At 34.4% G+C, this 20180-nt stretch overlaps 1 long non-coding RNA gene across 1 annotated transcript; it reads right to left on the reverse strand.

Moving 5' to 3' along the window:
* Positions 1–3596: 3596 nt before the first annotated feature.
* On the reverse strand, positions 3597–4925 carry LOC126892226 (uncharacterized). The gene is made up of 2 exons (XR_007700732.1): positions 4887–4925; positions 3597–4393 (listed from the first exon to the last, which is right to left on the reverse strand). It is a non-coding gene; the product is annotated as an uncharacterized LOC126892226 (long non-coding RNA).
* Between the last annotated feature and the right edge of the window lie 15255 nt (positions 4926–20180).

Genomic DNA, 20180 nt, shown 5'->3' on the forward strand with positions numbered 1-20180 from the left:
TCCGAGGCCGTTAATCAGCCGATTGCCGAAGCACATCGGCTAAGATCGCCGTTTGCCTAATAAATGCATTTTACCGCTGCCAGTGTTTCGGTTGTTATCGACGCGGCTTCACTGGAGCAGCAAATACGTAAAAAGATTGCTTCACTGGAGCACCAAATACGTAAAAAAATTATACGGTTTCACTAGAGGAGTAAATACGTAAAAAAAATAATATTAATCATCGTTGTTGGTGAATTATTATTAACAGTTGATGTTTAATATGATAATATGGCAGATTTGAAATAAAACTATATTAATTATTCTTTAATAATTAAGATTTGCTATGGTTGTTTGGTAGTTCTGCAGCTCAGCAGCACATAAAGAAAAGCCGCCACTGATAAGAAGGCATCATATTGCTGCAAACTTTGTGTTATAAAGTTTTTCAATAAAAATATTTATGATCGGTTCATTGCATAGTTATTATTGTGATAAAAGTTTTAAATCAATATATTTATATTGTTAAAAAACATACAATAAGCATCAAAATTAACGCACCACCTTAAAAATTGGACATTTTTGATGTCTAGTATTTCCTAAACCTGTTGTCCCATTTTAGTGATTTTTTTAATATGTTTAATATGTATGTAATATGTAGAAGCTTTGTTCTTCAAGAATATCAATGAAATAATATTGTTGCTAAACAGATAAGTGTCATTGTATACCAGGTGTAACAATGATAGTGTGTTCTTTCCTCAAAGTTTGGAACACCCTGTGGAATATTGTAACGTATTTAAAATATTGAAATTAAAACTCAACTGTAGCCTTAGGCTTTCTTAACATTCTGCTTTTCGATTCATTCGCTTATGTTGGACAATAAAAAAGTTAGGTACTTTAACAACTAGCAACGTTCTTCATCAATACAGGGTGTTTCTAAATAAGTGCGACAAACTTCAAGGGGTAATTCTGCATGAAAAATAATGATCGTTTGCTTTATAAACATATGTTCGAAAATGCTTCGTTTCCGAGATACGGGATGTTGAATTTTTTCTTACAAACTTCTTACATTTATTTATTGCTCTAAAACCGGTTGAGATATGCAAATGAAATTTAGTAGGTTTTAAGAGGTAGTTATTGCGCATTTTTTTGGCATACAATTAATAATTTTATTTTCACCATTGGCGTGCATACGGGTCAAATTACCCGCTCATATTACCGGTATGGACGCCAATGGTTAATATAAAATTCTTACTTGTATGCCAAAAAATGCGCAATAACTATCTCTTAAAACCTAGCAAATTTCATATGCATATCTTAACCGGTTTTAGAGAAATAAATAAATCGTCATTTTGTAAGAAAAAATTCAGCATCGCGTATCACGGAAACGAAGCATTTCCGGACATATGTTTATAAAGCAAACGGTCATTATTTTTTTATGCAGAATTACCCCTTACAGTTTGTCGCACTTATTTAGAAACACTCAGTATTGATGAAGAACGTTGCTAGTTGTTAAAGCACTTAAATTTTTATTATCCAACATAAGCGAATGAATCAAAAAGCAAAATGTTAAGAAACCCTAAGGCTACAGTTGAGTTTTAATTTCAAGATTTTATATACGCTATAATATTCCACAGGGTGTTCCAAACTTTGAGGAAAGAACACACTATCATTGTTACACCCGGTATACAATGACACTTCTCTGTTTGGCTACAACATTATTACATCGATATTCTTGAAGAATAAAGCTATACCATATTAAAAATAAATAAAATCGGACAACAGATTTAAGAAATACAAGACATCAAAAATTTCTTATTTTTAAGGTAGTGCGTTAATTTTGCAGCTTAGTGTAAATATATATATATATATATATATATATATATATATATATATATATACAGTGAGCACGTAAAGGTTGGAATAAATTCATTTTCTCGAGAATGGACAATTTTGGAAAAAAATCCCGAAACAGGTCAATTTTTATTTTTAAATTACGACTTTTTGGCATATATATCATACTAGTTGCGTCATCCATCTCGGCGTGATGACGCCATCGATGATTTTTTTTTAAATGGGAATAGCGGTCGTGTGAGAGCTCATTTGAAAGGTAATTTAATTCTCTATTCAATAATATAAACATTTACATAATTATTTATACAGGGTGTCCAAGAAAACATTTTTTTAATTTAATATATTGACAAAAAGAAGAATTCATGTAATTTATTTAATCCAAAATACATTCTACTGCGCTCAGAAAACAGAAAAAAATGTTTATTTGAAAAATGTTCATTGCTTTTCGCTTAAATTAAATGTTCAAGCTGTCAAGAGGAAGGTGGGTGGCGGCTTTGATATTGAATTTAAGCAAAAAACAATATTTATTTGTCAAATAAACATTATTTCCTATTTTCTGATAGCAGTAAAATGTATTGTGAGTTAAATAAATTACACACATTCTTCTTCTTATGCCAATAAATTTAATTCTAAAAAAATTTTTTGGACACTCTGTATAAATAAATATGTTAATGTGTATATTGCTAAATAGAGAATTAAATTACCTTTCAAATGAGCTATCATACGACCCCTATTCTCATTTAAAAAATTTTAAGATGACGTCATCACGCCCAGAAGGGTGACGTCACTAGTATGATACATATGCCAAAAAGTCACAATTTAAAAACAAAAAATTGACCTGTTTTGGGATTTTTTTCGAAAATCGTCCATTCTCGAGAAAATGAATTTATTCCAACCTTTACGTGCTCACTGTATATATATATATATATATATATATATATATATATATATATATATATATATATAGTCTTTTTTTCAGTCCCTTTTACTTTTCAGTGTCGGGACTGGCACATCCTTTCACATGTGTACAAATGTTGACCATTGTTTCTTATTGTATGCTAATCGGCTTGCTTCTGCTATTGTTTTCCCCTTCCTTTGGATGATTTTAGCGACTACTTTATCCCAATCTTCTCTAGGTCTTCCTCTACTTCTTTTCTTTTGTATCCTGGCTTCCCATATTTTCTTCACCGGTATGTTGTCGTTCATTCTTTTCATGTGTCCCCACCAACTTAGTTGTTTTTCTTCAATATACTCAAGTACAGATTTCGTCTTAAGATCTGTGCGTATATCTGTGCTTCTTATTCTGTCTCTCATTGTCACTCCTCTAACTCTTCGTAAATACTTCATTTCTAGGGCTTGTATCTTGCTTTTTAGTTTTCTAGTTAGTATCCATGATTCACAGCCGTATTGTAACAAAAATGAGGTTGTGTTGTGGCAGAATAGATATAGCTTTAAAAGGGTAGTTACTTATTTATGGAAGTTTCCTCAAACTAGGCTAGCTGGAAATTGAAGATACTAAACAGTAGGGCTCAGGGGAGGATCAGGCCGTATTTGCACGCCCTAGTAAGACGGTACCTACTGAAATACTTGAATGATAAAGAAAATAAATTAATATAAGGAGTAATGACAAGAAAAGAACTATTGACCAAGAAGATATTCAGAAGTAGTGTTGAGCGCCAGGAAAGAATAGAATATATTGCTCTCCACGTGACCTATATTGCTGTACCTAACTAATACTATTCAAAAGGTAGGATAATAAAACATATAAGTATGTACAACCAACAAATTTAATGAAAAAAAAAATACCTATAACCCCTATATACAATTTTATACAAACTAGCTAACTTACCGGACGTACTAGGCTAGTACGCTCCTGTCGATAACGCAGGTTTTACAATATGAAAATATGTAAGAAATTAATTATATCCAACAGTGTGTACAACTTATGATTAAGGAAGGATACACGATTGGCTGACAATCCCGTATCTGATCGGAGGTGACAATGCCTAACCGATGAAATAAATTTTATTTAAATAGGTTATGAAATAAGGTTCTAAACCCCCGAATATTGTGCACAACATTCTTACAACAAGATGGTTTACAACCTTCAAACTATTGTATACAAATGATAGAAACAGTGGAAAGATTTAATGTATCAAAATATTGAATGTTATTAGGTTAATTATATTTTTAAGAAAAATGAAGATAAATTATTATTAACAGTTATTGACAAAAAGAGTAACATTTAAAGGTATTATTAAATAAATTGACATGCAAATTCTATTTATAAAACCTGTCGCTTCCACACAAGTGAAGGTGTGTTTCTCATCCAACCTCCTTCGAGGGTGATGATCGGAAGAGACCCAAGTACAGTATTTTCCAGGTTTTCCCAACCTTAGGGGTGGAGGGTACTTGTCTCGACGAGGATGTACTTCCTAGTACCGGAAACTCAACAAAAATTCCATGCCCATATCCAACAAAATTGACCCAAAATTCCCAACTTATTATTTTTCCATTTAAAAGAATAAATTAATGACTACTTGGACTCTATCTTCTTCTCCAATGACTAAAAGAAAACAAAACCGGTGATTAGCTGGTTTCCTTTTAGTACATATGACAGAGGGCCTTTACAAAAAGGTATAAAACCTTATCAGAACTTGACAGGAAAAAACTAAATAAAAAGTGATGTTTGGATGTGTATACGTGCCATATCATTGACCTTGGTATGACTTTCACTTAAAATAAGCTTTTGAACACATGTAAGGAAGTATGTATTTGAACACATAAATTTTAATATTGTAATAAAAGATTGCTTTACAGAATTAGCTAAATGAGAGAATGAAAATGTCAGGATTTTAAACTTATTTAGAGTGAAAAACGTAAATTTCAGAATTTTTTTAATCTGTAGAACATTGATTAGACGTAGTGAAGCATGGAAAATTTACTTATTGCAGTGTAATATTTACTTTAATATGATATAAATCTCGTCTTAGGAAAAGGTAAAGATGGTATGGTTTTTTTTTAGAAAGGAAAAAATATAGAAAGATATTTTTACATACCCGGTGATGCTGTAAAAAGCAACGAAACTCCTCTCCTATAAAAAGACTAAGTTTTCACTCTAATGGCATATAACATATCCCACCAGAATGAAAACAATGGGAACCTTCTCTGGTTACACCTCCGAGGCTTCTACAATTTGCAAGCCATACGGATGCTGAGACTAAGGAAGATGAGGGAGTTCTACAATTTACAATTCACGTCACATCTGCTCAGCGCGGTAAAATTCCAACGAGACTGGTTCCCTTCATACTCCACACAGAGTAAATGTAAATCAAAAATGAATAACCATTTTCAATTTCGTTGCAAAACGAAAATACAGCCGAACCATATTCCAGTCCAATCAGAGAGTGCTGCAAGCACCTCTACCGGTTTCGAAACTTATTAGTCTCTCATCAGGAGGCACATATGCTGCTCTCCCTGATCCAACCAAAACAAACCCCAGCGTGCAGTCCCGAATTGCAACGAACGAAATGGCATAGATGCCCTAGCGGCAACTGCTAGCAAAAGACTAAGTTTTCACTCTAATGGCATATAACATATCCCACCAGAATGAAAACAATGGGAACCTTCTCTGGTTACACCTCCGAGGCTTCTACAATTTGCAAGCCATACGGATGCTGAGACTAAGGAAGATGAGGGAATTCTACAATTTACAATTCACGTCACATCTGCTCAGCGCGGTAAAATTCCAACGAGACTGGTTCCCTTCATACTCCACACAGAGTAAATGTAAATCAAAAATGAATAACCATTTTCAATTTCGTTGCAAAACGAAAATACAGCCGAACCATATTCCAGTACAATCAGAGAGTGCTGCAAGCACCTCTACCGGTTTCGAAACTTATTAGTCTCTCATCAGGAGGCACATATGCTGCTCTCCCTGATCCAACCAAAACAAACCCCAGCGTGCAGTCCCGAATTGCAACGAACGAAATGGCATAGATGCCCTAGCGGCAACTGCTAGCAAAAGACTAAGTTTTCACTCTAATGGCATATAACATATCCCACCAGAATGAAAACAATGGGAACCTTCTCTGGTTACACCTCCGAGGCTTCTACAATTTGCAAGCCATACGGATGCTGAGACTAAGGAAGATGAGGGAATTCTACAATTTACAATTCACGTCACATCTGCTCAGCGCGGTAAAATTCCAACGAGACTGGTTCCCTTCATACTCCACACAGAGTAAATGTAAATCAAAAATGAATAACCATTTTCAATTTCGTTGAAAAACGAAAATACAGCCGAACCATATTCCAGTCCAATCAGAGAGTGCTGCAAGCACCTCTACCGGTTTCGAAACTTATTAGTCTCTCATCAGGAGGCACATATGCTGCTCTCCCTGATCCAACCAAAACAAACCCCAGCGTGCAGTCCCGAATTGCAACGAACGAAATGGCATAGATGCCCTAGCGGCAACTGCTAGCAAAAGACTAAGTTTTCACTCTAATGGCATATAACATAGTCTCAGCATCCGTATGGCTTGCAAATTGTAGAAGCCTCGGAGGTGTAACCAGAGAAGGTTCCCATTGTTTTCATTCTGGTGGGATATGTTATATGCCATTAGAGTGAAAACTTAGTCTTTTGCTAGCAGTTGCCGCTAGGGCATCTATGCCATTTCGTTCGTTGCAATTCGGGACTGCACGCTGGGGTTTGTTTTGGTTGGATCAGGGAGAGCAGCATATGTGCCTCCTGATGAGAGACTAATAAGTTTCGAAACCGGTAGAGGTGCTTGCAGCACTCTCTGATTGTACTGGAATATGGTTCGGCTGTATTTTCGTTTTGCAACGAAATTGAAAATGGTTATTCATTTTTGATTTACATTTACTCTGTGTGGAGTATGAAGGGAACCAGTCTCGTTGGAATTTTACCGCGCTGAGCAGATGTGACGTGAATTGTAAATTGTAGAATTCCCTCATCTTCCTTAGTCTCAGCATCCGTATGGCTTGCAAATTGTAGAAGCCTCGGAGGTGTAACCAGAGAAGGTTCCCATTGTTTTCATTCTGGTGGGATATGTTATATGCCATTAGAGTGAAAACTTAGTCTTTTGCTAGCAGTTGCCGCTAGGGCATCTATGCCATTTCGTTCGTTGCAATTCGGGACTGCACGCTGGGGTTTGTTTTGGTTGGATCAGGGAGAGCAGCATATGTGCCTCCTGATGAGAGACTAATAAGTTTCGAAACCGGTAGAGGTGCTTGCAGCACTCTCTGATTGGACTGGAATATGGTTCGGCTGTATTTTCGTTTTGCAACGAAATTGAAAATGGTTATTCATTTTTGATTTACATTTACTCTGTGTGGAGTATGAAGGGAACCAGTCTCGTTGGAATTTTACCGCGCTGAGCAGATGTGACGTGAATTGTAAATTGTAGAACTCCCTCATCTTCCTTAGTCTCAGCATCCGTATGGCTTGCAAATTGTAGAAGCCTCGGAGGTGTAACCAGAGAAGGTTCCCATTGTTTTCATTCTGGTGGGATATGTTATATGCCATTAGAGTGAAAACTTAGTCTTTTGCTAGCAGTTGCCGCTAGGGCATCTATGCCATTTCGTTCGTTGCAATTCGGGACTGCACGCTGGGGTTTGTTTTGGTTGGATCAGGGAGAGCAGCATATGTGCCTCCTGATGAGAGACTAATAAGTTTCGAAACCGGTAGAGGTGCTTGCAGCACTCTCTGATTGGACTGGAATATGGTTCGGCTGTATTTTCGTTTTGCAACGAAATTGAAAATGGTTATTCATTTTTGATTTACATTTACTCTGTGTGGAGTATGAAGGGAACCAGTCTCGTTGGAATTTTACCGCGCTGAGCAGATGTGACGTGAATTGTAAATTGTAGAATTCCCTCATCTTCCTTAGTCTCAGCATCCGTATGGCTTGCAAATTGTAGAAGCCTCGGAGGTGTAACCAGAGAAGGTTCCCATTGTTTTCATTCTGGTGGGATATGTTATATGCCATTAGAGTGAAAACTTAGTCTTTTGCTAGCAGTTGCCGCTAGGGCATCTATGCCATTTCGTTCGTTGCAATTCGGGACTGCACGCTGGGGTTTGTTTTGGTTGGATCAGGGAGAGCAGCATATGTGCCTCCTGATGAGAGACTAATAAGTTTCGAAACCGGTAGAGGTGCTTGCAGCACTCTCTGATTGGACTGGAATATGGTTCGGCTGTATTTTCGTTTTGCAACGAAATTGAAAATGGTTATTCATTTTTGATTTACATTTACTCTGTGTGGAGTATGAAGGGAACCAGTCTCGTTGGAATTTTACCGCGCTGAGCAGATGTGACGTGAATTGTAAATTGTAGAATTCCCTCATCTTCCTTAGTCTCAGCATCCGTATGGCTTGCAAATTGTAGAAGCGTCGGAGGTGTAACCAGAGAAGGTTCCCATTGTTTTCATTCTGGTGGGATATGTTATATGCCATTAGAGTGAAAACTTAGTCTTTTGCTAGCAGTTGCCGCTAGGGCATCTATGCCATTTCGTTCGTTGCAATTCGGGACTGCACGCTGGGGTTTGTTTTGGTTGGATCAGGGAGAGCAGCATATGTGCCTCCTGATGAGAGACTAATAAGTTTCGAAACCGGTAGAGGTGCTTGCAGCACTCTCTGATTGGACTGGAATATGGTTCGGCTGTATTTTCGTTTTGCAACGAAATTGAAAATGGTTATTCATTTTTGATTTCCTCTCCTATACTTCACCAAAACCAAAAAAAAACACAACTTCTAACTTATATTCAGCATTCACATAAAACCAAATTTTAACACAAATTCTCTTCTAGATAGAATCACCGGCCATTGGAGATTGGAGATGTTATTTCTACCAAATCCTTCGAAAGAGTGAAGTCTTTCACTTCTGTCAACCACGTTCGGCGGAAAATCCTTGACAGATTGTAAACTTAACAATTCCAAAGTAATCAGATATTCCATCAAGTCGCACCGAAAATCAAAGCAACACTTTAAACTACTCGTTGCATAGTTGGTTGTATACCTAGTTCCTATCAGAATAAATATTTTAGTAACGATTAGAACGCTTATCGTTACAGTATGTGAGCACTGGTCTATATATGGTGTTGAATACAGCTAGTTTGGTTTTTCTTGTGATTTCCTTTTTGTTTAAGAAGCTATTTTTTATTGCATGAAATAGTTTTGATGTTTTACTTATCCTCTCTTCAACATCTTTGTGCTGCCTTCCATTATTTTCGATTGTAACGCCCAAGTATTGGAAATGGTTTACTTGTTCTATTGCCTCCTCATTAATTTGCATATTTATTACGACTGGTTCTTGCGATATTACCATGGTCTTCGTCTTATGTGTATTTATCTTCATACCCTGTTTACATAATGCGTGATTCCATGCTTGCAGGTTATTTTGCAGGTCTTCTTCTTTTTCTGAGATAACTACTACATCATCTGCGAATGTAAATAATGTAGGTTACAATTAATTAGAAAAAGGTCAAAACAAATTTAAAATAAATTACAATGTAGCCCTAAGGTTTTGAAAACTTTAGAGTTATGAAGACATTATACGTATTGCAGCAACCTTTGTGTTATAACATAATTATAATATAACTTTATAGTCAATATATGTATATATTGTTATAAAAACATAAAAAATGTATGTTACAATAAATATTTTATATAATTTTACTAAGCAACAACATTTTTGTTTAATTTATTAATGTTTTGTATTTAGACAGCGACATCCGATGTGGACGTCGAAATGTTAATACAATCATTATTAATTACAAAAAGGTCGAAACACATTTTTAACCATTTTTACAGTACAATTTTGTGTTATAAAATTTTTAAATAAAAATATGATCAGTTTGTTGCATAATTATATATTATAACCAATGCCAAAACCATGAATGTGAAAAATCGTGATTTGGAGATATTTGGGTTTGAAGGTTTTGATACTCTGTGAAAATTCAGATTTTTGTCGGAATAATTTCATTTCTTGGGAGATATAGGATCTACTTTGACAGTTTATGACTTGCTTATTATTTTTTCTGTTTATTAGCCCCCACCTTTCAAAATGTCACATTCTTGGATTTGGCATTGCAAAATTTTCTTTCAAATCACTTACAGTACAATAAGAAAACCTAAAGACACAATGATTTTCAATATTTTTATTAATTTGAAATATCAATAAACAGGTGTATTTTCATTGGGAAACTAGTGGGGAATCCAGTAAACCTTACGCCATGGTATTTTGTTCATCTAAAATTTTTGCGCTGCAAATTCTTTAAAATCATAAACATCATCAAAGCTTCTACTCCTCACTTAAGATGGGCGTGGTTTCATACGAGCATCTCGTATTACTTGCGCCCAACCTTCAGGAAAATATACAGGAACATGCTTAGCTTTCTGCTCAATTTTAGAATGTATGGAATCGCATTCCATTTCAGTGTGTCCGCTTTCGAAAAATTTATGATCTATGATTTTCAAGCTAGGATGAACAGAAATGATGTGCATACACATAGCAGCAAAATTTGAATTTTTTTGTTGGCCACCACAGCCATCTGACATTCTAACTTCTGTTACTTCTGTATTAGATAATAAATATTCATAGATACAAGAAGCGATTTCATTTGAACCCCTTTTACCCTGGGTTTCATCCCATAGATAGCAAATGCCATCTTGATTTCCAATATTATAAACTGTCAAGTTATAAACAGCTAACTTGCGCAAGTAAAATATCTGTCCTGCAGATCCTTTTGGAGTTGTGAGTACAGCTTCAAGGTCAAAATTGAATGCTAATATAGTAGAATTGTCTATTGCTTCCAGTTTATCAGCACTGCGAGCCTTGCGTGCAAATTCCTTCCTTCTCAAGTGTTGCTGGAAAGTTTGTTCTTGTTCTTTTTCTTCTCCAGTCATATTTTTCTGTGCCAAACATATCTTGCACTGACCCTTCTTTGGCTTGAAAAAACCCACGTTATATTCTTTAAAAACTTGTCTGTATTTTTCGACTGAAACAGAGCGAATACTTTTTTCTTTGCATTGTGATTTGTACATATTGTGCATTATGGACAAGTTTAGGGTAGGGTCCAATATTTTTTTTACTTGGGCCCTACAGTAATGGCACTCAACTGCAGGAAATGATAAAATGTGATCACGTACCATTTGCAAACAATCCTCAGTTAACTTATGTTTGCCACGGCGGTCTTTTTCTATTGTTCCAGTAGAAGATCGTTTTTTTTAAGATATTCTTTTGAATGAATCTGTTACAGTAAGTGTAGATATGAAAAATTCGCGGCACACCTTATTTTTTTGTCCATAATTCATTTTCCACTACTCAAAATCTATACACGAATGTGACAAAGTATACCATACACTTACAATGTCAAAACAACAAATGTACCACATTCACTGACTCAGTGGTGTCATGGTGCGGGAACGCCGTTCCGGCACTGGTTAAAAAAAGAAAAAAAAATAAAGAATTTAGGTTTTGTAAAGAAATTACGGAATTTTTGAATTAAACAAATGCATACACATTTTAAAATATGCAGACGTAACGTGTATTAAAAAAACATAGAGTAATATTTTACTTGTAAAAAAGTTAAGGATAGTGCGTTCCTGCACTGCTAATTTTGCCATGACGCCACTGCACTGACTTGGAACTTTTAATGCAAGGCCAAAACCACGAAAGTGTCACATTCACGATACGCGCGTTGCGACAGTCGAATACAAACTAAGATACGTCAAAGGCAGTACACCTACCCCCACCAAAACCATTATGCTTGCAGATTCGTTGGTTTGGCATTGTCAAGAACTGGTTTAGAGGTGCTTGAAAATGTAGATAGGTAAAAATTACCAATTTTGCACATTCATGGTTTTGCCTTGGTACCGACGATATTGTTAAAAAAACATAAATAATGTATGTTACAATTAATTACAAAAAGGTCAAAACAAATTTAAAATATATTACAATGTAGCCAAAGGTTTTGAAAACTTTATAGTATGTAGCTATATGAAGGCATTTTAGGTATTGCTGCAAATAGTGCAAACTTTGTGTTATAACATTTTTAAATAAAAATATGTATGATCAGTTTGTTGCATAATTATGATATAACTTGAATAATCGATATAATATTTATATATTGTTAAAATACGTAAATCATGAATCTTACAATCAATTACTATTTTAAATAAACTTACATTACATTACTTTGGCATGATATAAAAAAAACTTAAATAAGTGATATACGAGCAAGATGCAACAGTCAACAGTTTTGACGGTTAGGGGTAAGGGGGCTGATGAGACAACCAGCTGATGATTGTTCCAAATTTTTCCAAAAGTCCTCAAACCCGTCAGAACTCTTAAATGTCCTATAATAGTCCAGTTTCAATTTTCCCATCTTTGTAATATTTGATATTCGCAGTTCCTCCCTGATTCCCTTCACTTCTGTTGCAATTGTATTTGTGCTATTCTCCCACTGTTTGTAGGCCTCCTTGATTTTGGAGGATGTTTCAGTTTGTGTCTTTCCCCAAACTTCACACGCCTCATTGATATTTGAGGAGGCAAATCTTGATTTTGGAGAAGATTTATCCTCTGATTTACTCTTAGGTTTAGGTGTTTCTTGAATTGTTCCTGTGAGATACAAAAAATGTTACAGTAAAATTGTCAAATGTCTTAGATGTAAATGATGTGAACTTTTGTTTGAACTACGTTTACACAGTGAATTTAAAAATTGGATGTAAATAAATTAAATGAGTACAATGTTTCGAACCGGAAATGGGCCCGGACAAAATATGAACTGACAACTCTTGCCCATAATGCAACCTACAATCTCAGTACAGATGTCACAGATTTATCAAAATCAAATGAGCCAATAAAACTCGAATACGCATCTACTACCAACGGAACAAGGTCAACTACTATGCTATTGCCAATCACAAAACCATACACCAGTGCCCTCATTGTTTACAAACCAAAATCCTAGCTCAAGCCAACTCATGCAATATGGCTACCATGAATCCAACATTCTGAAGAATGGAGTTCCAGTGAAGAAACTGATGATAACCAAGCTAGCAAAACTCACTCGGCAAACTGTAGGTAACAAACCAAAAAGATTAGGACGAAAATAGATGATAATCTATCAAATTATAAACCTATAAAATCGTGAGTTCCTCAAACCTCAAAAAAATTGACAATATTATAACAGCTACATTTGCATATGATACTGCAATAATAACCTCAGTCATGAACCCGACGAGAGCATCTGAGAAGCTGAAATACCAACTGGATATCCCTTCTAGATGACTACATAATGGAAAGATAAATCCGCCCAAATAACATTTACTACAAGAAGATGCAGAAGCAGATCACCTCCAGTTACCATAAATAACAACCCAATACCCATAAAAACTGTGGTAAAATATCTAGGACTCCACTTGGATTACAAACTGACATGGAAGATACACATAAAAGTAAAAAGAAGAAAATCTGAAAATTAAAAATATGTACTGGCTACTCCATAGAAAGTCCAAACTACCACTTGAAAACAAACTGATCATCTACAAATATATACTAAAGCCAATTTGGACATGTGGGATTGAGCGCTGGGGATGTACCAAGCCATCCAATACCAAAATATTACAGTTATTTCAGACCACGACACTTCGTACGATATCTGGAGAACCTTGGTATATAACAAATCTAACCTTCCATAGCGATCTAAAAATTCCATTAATAAAAGATGAAATCTGTGGTGCTAATGCAAAACCCGATATGTCAAAAAACGTGATTTTGCAGCGGATGAGTTTAAAAGTTCGCGGTGCTGTTGTAATAGTCGACATATCGGAAACTAATTTTATCATCAACTGGTTACATGGATGCGTTAGCCATGTAGGGTTTTGCCATCACATTCATCACGCAATGTACATATTAACATTAAAAACGAAAAATCGATAATTTTAACATATCGGGTTTTGCCTTAGTACCACAGAAATATCGTCTATACTGAATAAATACAAAGAACGAACATCAGATTATAACAATCTGTTCATAAGAAACCTATTCGATCAGCCCTTAAGAAGATACATGATTGAAACGACTCTGGCCAAATCTACTTGAGTAACTGTGCAGAGAGCCATTGCTGAATGTTGTGTATTATGCCACAGGCATAATACAAAATACAAACTATTTACCTATTACTCTAAATATTTGTGTGCAGTAGATTGTAAATTTGCAATTAAATAAATAAAAAACATATCTTAGAAATTTTAAAATAGTGCATTAGAATAAAATAGTTGTTTGTACCTGCTTCTATGATTTCTTCCACTTCAACAGTAAGAGGCTGGTATTCCTTAACTGGATACACATCTGTAATCAAAATGAACAGTTAGTCTGTATCTTTCTACAAATTATTTTTGGTAGTACATACTTTGGTTGGTATTCTCCAATAAAACATCCCTTTACTGTATGTATGTTCCATTACCACATTTTCTAGCGGGACATTGTTATCTAAAAAATATATATATTTTTAGTAGAAAACAACACAAAGATGTAGAAGAAAGGATTAACAAAACGTCCAAGATATTCCACGCATTTAATAACAAATTTTTAAATAATATAGAAATATCCAGAAAAACCAAAATAACTGTCTTTAACACGATATACAAACCAGTACTTACATACGGGTGTGAGTCTTGTGTATTAACAAGAAGAGTGAAGAGTAAAATTCAGGCACTAGTAATGAAATACCTATGATGAGTAAAAGGAGTAACAAAAAGGGATAGAATAAGAAATATCGATATACAAGATGAGCTCAAAACGAAACCACTCCCAGAATACATGGAATAAAACCAACTGAGTTGGTGGGGCCACATGAAAAGAACGAGAAGAAACATACCAGTAAAAGAAGTATGGGAAGTAAAATACAGAAAAAGTGACAGAGGAAGATCAACAGAAAACTAAGATACAACAATTGCCAAGTTTATCCAAAAAACGGTAAAATCGTAGCAGAAGCAAGCAGACTGACACAGGATAGAAAACAATGGTCAAAGTTTGTGCACAAGTGTACAACACAAAGTTTGTACTCGATTATTCCAACATCATTTTATATATACAGTAGACTCCCTCTATATCGAGAACTGAAATGGCGGACTAATTACCTCGTTATAACGGATCTCGTTATATCAGACAACAATAATATTGAAATGTTTTGAACAAGTCAAACTGAACAGTAAACAATGAGACTTCGCCATCATAAATTGTAAATTTCCTACAATATTCAATATCGGTCGATAAACAGGCAGAAGTTTATTACAGATGGCCGAGTTTATTACAGCGCTGGCAAATGCCCAAGGCTCAACACAGATGTTGGCGGCATTTCTATGTACAGGCAATTGGGGTATTTATTTATGGCCATTACTGCGCTAAAAACAGATAAAGACACGTACTCTTCGATTTCATTTTTTCTCGTTATCACCAAATATGCCTCGTTATAGAGGGTTATAGTTCAATAGGAATTTCATGAGACACCAAATGTACCTCGTTATAAGCGAAACCTCGTAATATCCGTGTTTGTTATATAGAGAGTCGACTGTATATACAGTGCGGTGGAATAAGTGTTGCCCCCCCTGTTAACTTGTTTATTTTAAGAATATAAGCAAAACGCTCGGACAGGTCGATTTTTAAACTAACCATAGTATATTATAGCATCAACGTTTCGAACTTCACGCGATCCCTCTTCAGGTGACAGCCATAACTTTGATTTTTTTAAATGGGAAAGTACATCATGTGACACCTCATTTAAAAGCTCTTAAAATACTGATTTCAAAAATGTATAATACTTTAATCCTGTTTGAGAGCGTAGGCGCAAAATTTTGGTCGAATTCTTTCTAAATGCAATCATTTTTTTCGAATCCTGAAAAAACTAATAAATATTTTTGAAAAATTTAAACGCGGAATGAAATATTACAGTATTCTCGATGGTCCAAAATCCCTGAGAACTCCTATAACGTTTATTTTAATAAGTCACAGTGATGAAAAAAGAGAAAGTTTAGTGTGATTTTTAATTTCAAATATATCATTCAAAAGAAACTTTTTGTTTATTCTAAAGAACCATCAGCCATCGGTAATAATCTAATCTTTCGTTCTGCGTTTAAATTTTTCAAAAATACTTATTAGTTTTCTCAGAATTCGAAAAAAATAAATGCGTTTAAAAAGAGTTCGACCGAAATTTTGCTCCTACTATCTCAAAAAGGATTAAAGTGTTATACATTTTTGAAATCAGTATTTTAAGAGCTTTTAAATGAGGTGTCACATGATGTACTTTACCATTTAAAAAAATCAAAGTTATGCCTGTCACCTGAAGACGGATCGCGTAAAGTTCGAAACGTTGATGCTATAATATACTATGGTTAGTTTGAAAATCGACCTGACCGAGCGTTTTGCTTATATTCTTAAAATAAACAAGTTAACAGGGGGGACAACACTTATTCCACCGCACTGTATAATTGTTAATATGTAATACCCGTTGAAATGTAATAGATTAGTAAATTTTAGCCCAAAAATTTATTGATTGCATTACCCAAAATTTACTAATATACATACAATGATGAGCCAGTAGCTGATAACCGGCAAAATAAAGTAAAAGATGGAAGACATATTAAGTTTTGAGATAAATAGAAATGAAACTAGTGGAGCTGGGGGAGATTTAGTGATAAAACCTATAAACTTGCATGAGTTTAACCGATAACTTGCATTGCTTCCCACCTTTAAATGTATCAGAGGAGTATGTCAACTAAAAATGTCACTGTCACAGTGGCAGTTGCCAAACTCGTTCAATACGTCTAAACGTGGGAAACAATAAGTAGAATGTAAAGGGTACCCCCCGTTAAGATAGGCAAAATGCCCTCACGCCCAGAATTCAATTTTTTAATTTTTTTTACGTTCTGTGTAATTAAAAAATGAGATAACGCGGATTTTTAGCTCGCCACCCCCTTACCCCTCCCCCACAGCCAAAAACGTATATTTTTAGATTTATGTTTTTTTAGTTGGGTTGCAATTGATTTAAAAATTTCAAAAAATTCACACGTATAGCTGAGGCCTTTACAAAACATGTTCATTTTTATGGACCTATAGGTCGAGTGTACATAACCTCAATTTTTTTTAAACCTATAACTTTTTTTTAAAACCTATAACTTTTTTAAAACCTATAACTTTTTTTGAAGGGGGCTGCAGGTCCAATATTTTTTGCATTTTGTGTATTTTATCAAAAGCAATATCTCTGATTTTTCAGATTTTTCCGTCAGGTGCGCCATCTTGAAAAATCCGGAAAACTGTTTTTTAGGGGGTTTGTAGGGATTTTCTCAATTTTATAGACTGTAACATAGATTAACTCCAGTTTTTGTTAATAGATTATGTATACCTAATTTGAAATAACTGAGTATTTAACGATTATCAGAAATTGGGCAAAACACCTTTAAACCCCCCAAAAACCATGTTTTTTTAAGTTGTGTAAGGGTTTTTGCGGGTTTAATGATATTTTTTGAGATCGATACAGCCGGAATATTTTTTTCATTTTTTTTTTACGTTATATGTGAGTAAAAAATAAGACTAATCGCATTTTTAGCCCACCACCCTCCTGCCCCTGCCCCCACAAAAACGTCAATTTTTCTATTTTTTCTTTGTTAAGTTAAGTTGCAATTAATTTAAAAATTTTATGAGGCTTCTACAAAACATATCTATTTTTTATAGACCCGTAGGTCGAGTGTACAATACATATAACCTCAAAATTCCTTTTTTATTTTTTTAAAACGTATTTTTGACTTCCAATCGATATTTTTTTAATACGTCCAGTGAATAATTATTGTACATCTCTCTCGCGGACGGCCGCTTTAATACGTGCTTAGCGCTCATTTTTAATTATTAAAAATAATAGTTAGTAATAAAATAATGACAAAAATTTCTTCAGGCTGTTGCAGCGGGGGGGGGGGGGGCTTTAAACTTTGAGTTGGTCACTTTATGACTTTCAAAATAATAATTTTTAATCGAGTTGAGCGTTGAAAATGGCCATTTTTTAAATTGCGTGTAACTCGACAACAGTCAATTTTATAGAAAAATCACAAGAGATGTTTTTTGCTCAGGTTGATCCAGAGAATCTAAAAAAAATTTGTCTGAAGTGAAAAAATTGATTTTTTGAATTCGTTTAAAAAGTTGTTCAAACAATTTTCCGACCGCGGTACTGCCTGGCACCTTGTGGATTTGTTTTAAGTACCTTTTTTTGAGTTTGTGCAAAAAAATTAATCGAAATAATTTACCTAACGGGGACAAGCGTACAGCGTGGACTATTTGCATTATGAGCAAAACGTAGATGGTTTGGAAAACATTAAACGATAGATACTATTGTAGATGCGAGTTGCCATAACCAGCATAACCATAGGCTGTTGTTCGCATGTAGCTGCTATAATATAATATTTATCGCATGAAAGATATTTTACAAAAATCATCAAGCCAGCAGAATATCTTACAAAACTTTGACAATACAGATGCTATACCTGCAATAGACGAAGACAGCGATGAAGACTTTAGAACTGTAAAGTGTAATACCAACGAATATACTCTCCGAATACTCTACGCGTATATAGGGAGCTATATATTCTTTAGTAAACGTGAAGCAAAATGACATTATAGGCAGAGATATAGGTTATGTAGATGGTACAAGCACATGTTTGAATAATTAGAATATGCATAATGTAAGGTAATATTAGGGTACCTACTAAATACAAACTAATGAACAAAGAACAAAATGTTTTGATTCACAAAACGACCAGAAGTGTGATATGTTAAAATAATGTATTTTTCTTGGATTTTTCCGTTTTATTTTTGTTTTTGTATCCTACCCAAATGATATCAAAATGGCATCTCTACTTTATATAAAAATCTTTACTTTATATAAAAATATTACAAAAATTTGAAATTATTTTGTTAAATGTAGTTTACTTAAGGACAAACTGAGCAACAGATATACTGAGAAAAAAATTAAAACGAAAAAATGATGATTTATTGGGCAGGTTGAGGGGGAGGAGGGCTAAAATTGGGCTAAGCCTTATTTTTTAAACACATCAAACTTAAAAAATGAAAAAAAATATTCAGGCTGTATTCATTTTAAAAAATATTAGGCCTGGGTCAAGCGTACCAAAAAAAGTTGATTAATAGCAAGCTGAAAGTTTGTTAATAGTTTAACGGTGTCTAGTCGGACAAACTTTGATGTAGGTATGGAAACATGGGAAGTTTTAATTGTGAAACGTAATTTTAATTGTGGAACGTGTCATCCTGACAAGTTTATGATTGTTGAAAACTAGCAGGTTGTTTTTAAGTTTATTCAATAGCAAACTTTATATAATATATGAAAAAATGTTTGTCCGACAAATATGTTGGGCGCTTTAATAAGTCCGACACGTAGAGCATGTCAAATGACAGGAATTATATTGGTGGTAAATAGTAGTTTGGTTTTTGCATGAGAGTTTAATGAAAGGCTAAAAAATCAATTGGAAATTCTCTCTGACAAAATACATGGGACGTTTTCGTAGTCTGACGTTCGAAACTTGTAACCTGTTCAACAATTAAAACTTCCCCTATTCCAGTGTTCCCGTAAATCAAAGTTTGTCCGAATAGACACTGTTAAGCTATTAACATATTTTCAGTTTGCTATTAATAAACTTGTTTTTGATACACAGTATCCAGGCCTGTATGAGTAACCGCTCAAAAACGTTAAAAAAACATAGTTTTTGGGGGGTTTAGAGGTGTTTTGCACAATTTTTGAATATCCCTAAAAACTCAGTTATTTCAAATTATACCTACATAACCTATAAAAAATCTTGAGTTAATCTACTTTGAAGTCTAAAATGGAGAAAATCCCTAAAAACCACCGAACAAGCCAGTTTTGCGGATTTTTGAAGATGACGCACCTTACGGAAAAATCTGAAAAAAGTCAGAAATATAGTTTTTGATAAAATACACAAAACACAAAAAAAAATAGACATGCAGCCATAATAAAAAAAAAGTTATACGTACCTATTAAAAAACAAAAAAAATGAAGTAAGTTATCAATCGAAGTAGCACAGAAAACGACAATAAATATGGTCTCCATACCACCAGATTGACAACAGGTGGAATACTTTCTTTGGTTACACCTCCTGAGATTTTCAAAATTTATAAATCGTACAGGATGCCGAGGAAATTAAGATGAGAGAATTTTAAATAATTCACAACTCATCTGCTCAGCGTGGTAAAAGCTCCAACAAGAAAGATTCCTTAATACTCAAACAAAAGAGTAAATGAATTAAAAATG

Source organism: Diabrotica virgifera, chromosome 9 (assembly GCF_917563875.1).
Source record: "Diabrotica virgifera virgifera chromosome 9, PGI_DIABVI_V3a".
NCBI classification, from domain to species: Eukaryota; Metazoa; Arthropoda; class Insecta; order Coleoptera; family Chrysomelidae; genus Diabrotica; species Diabrotica virgifera.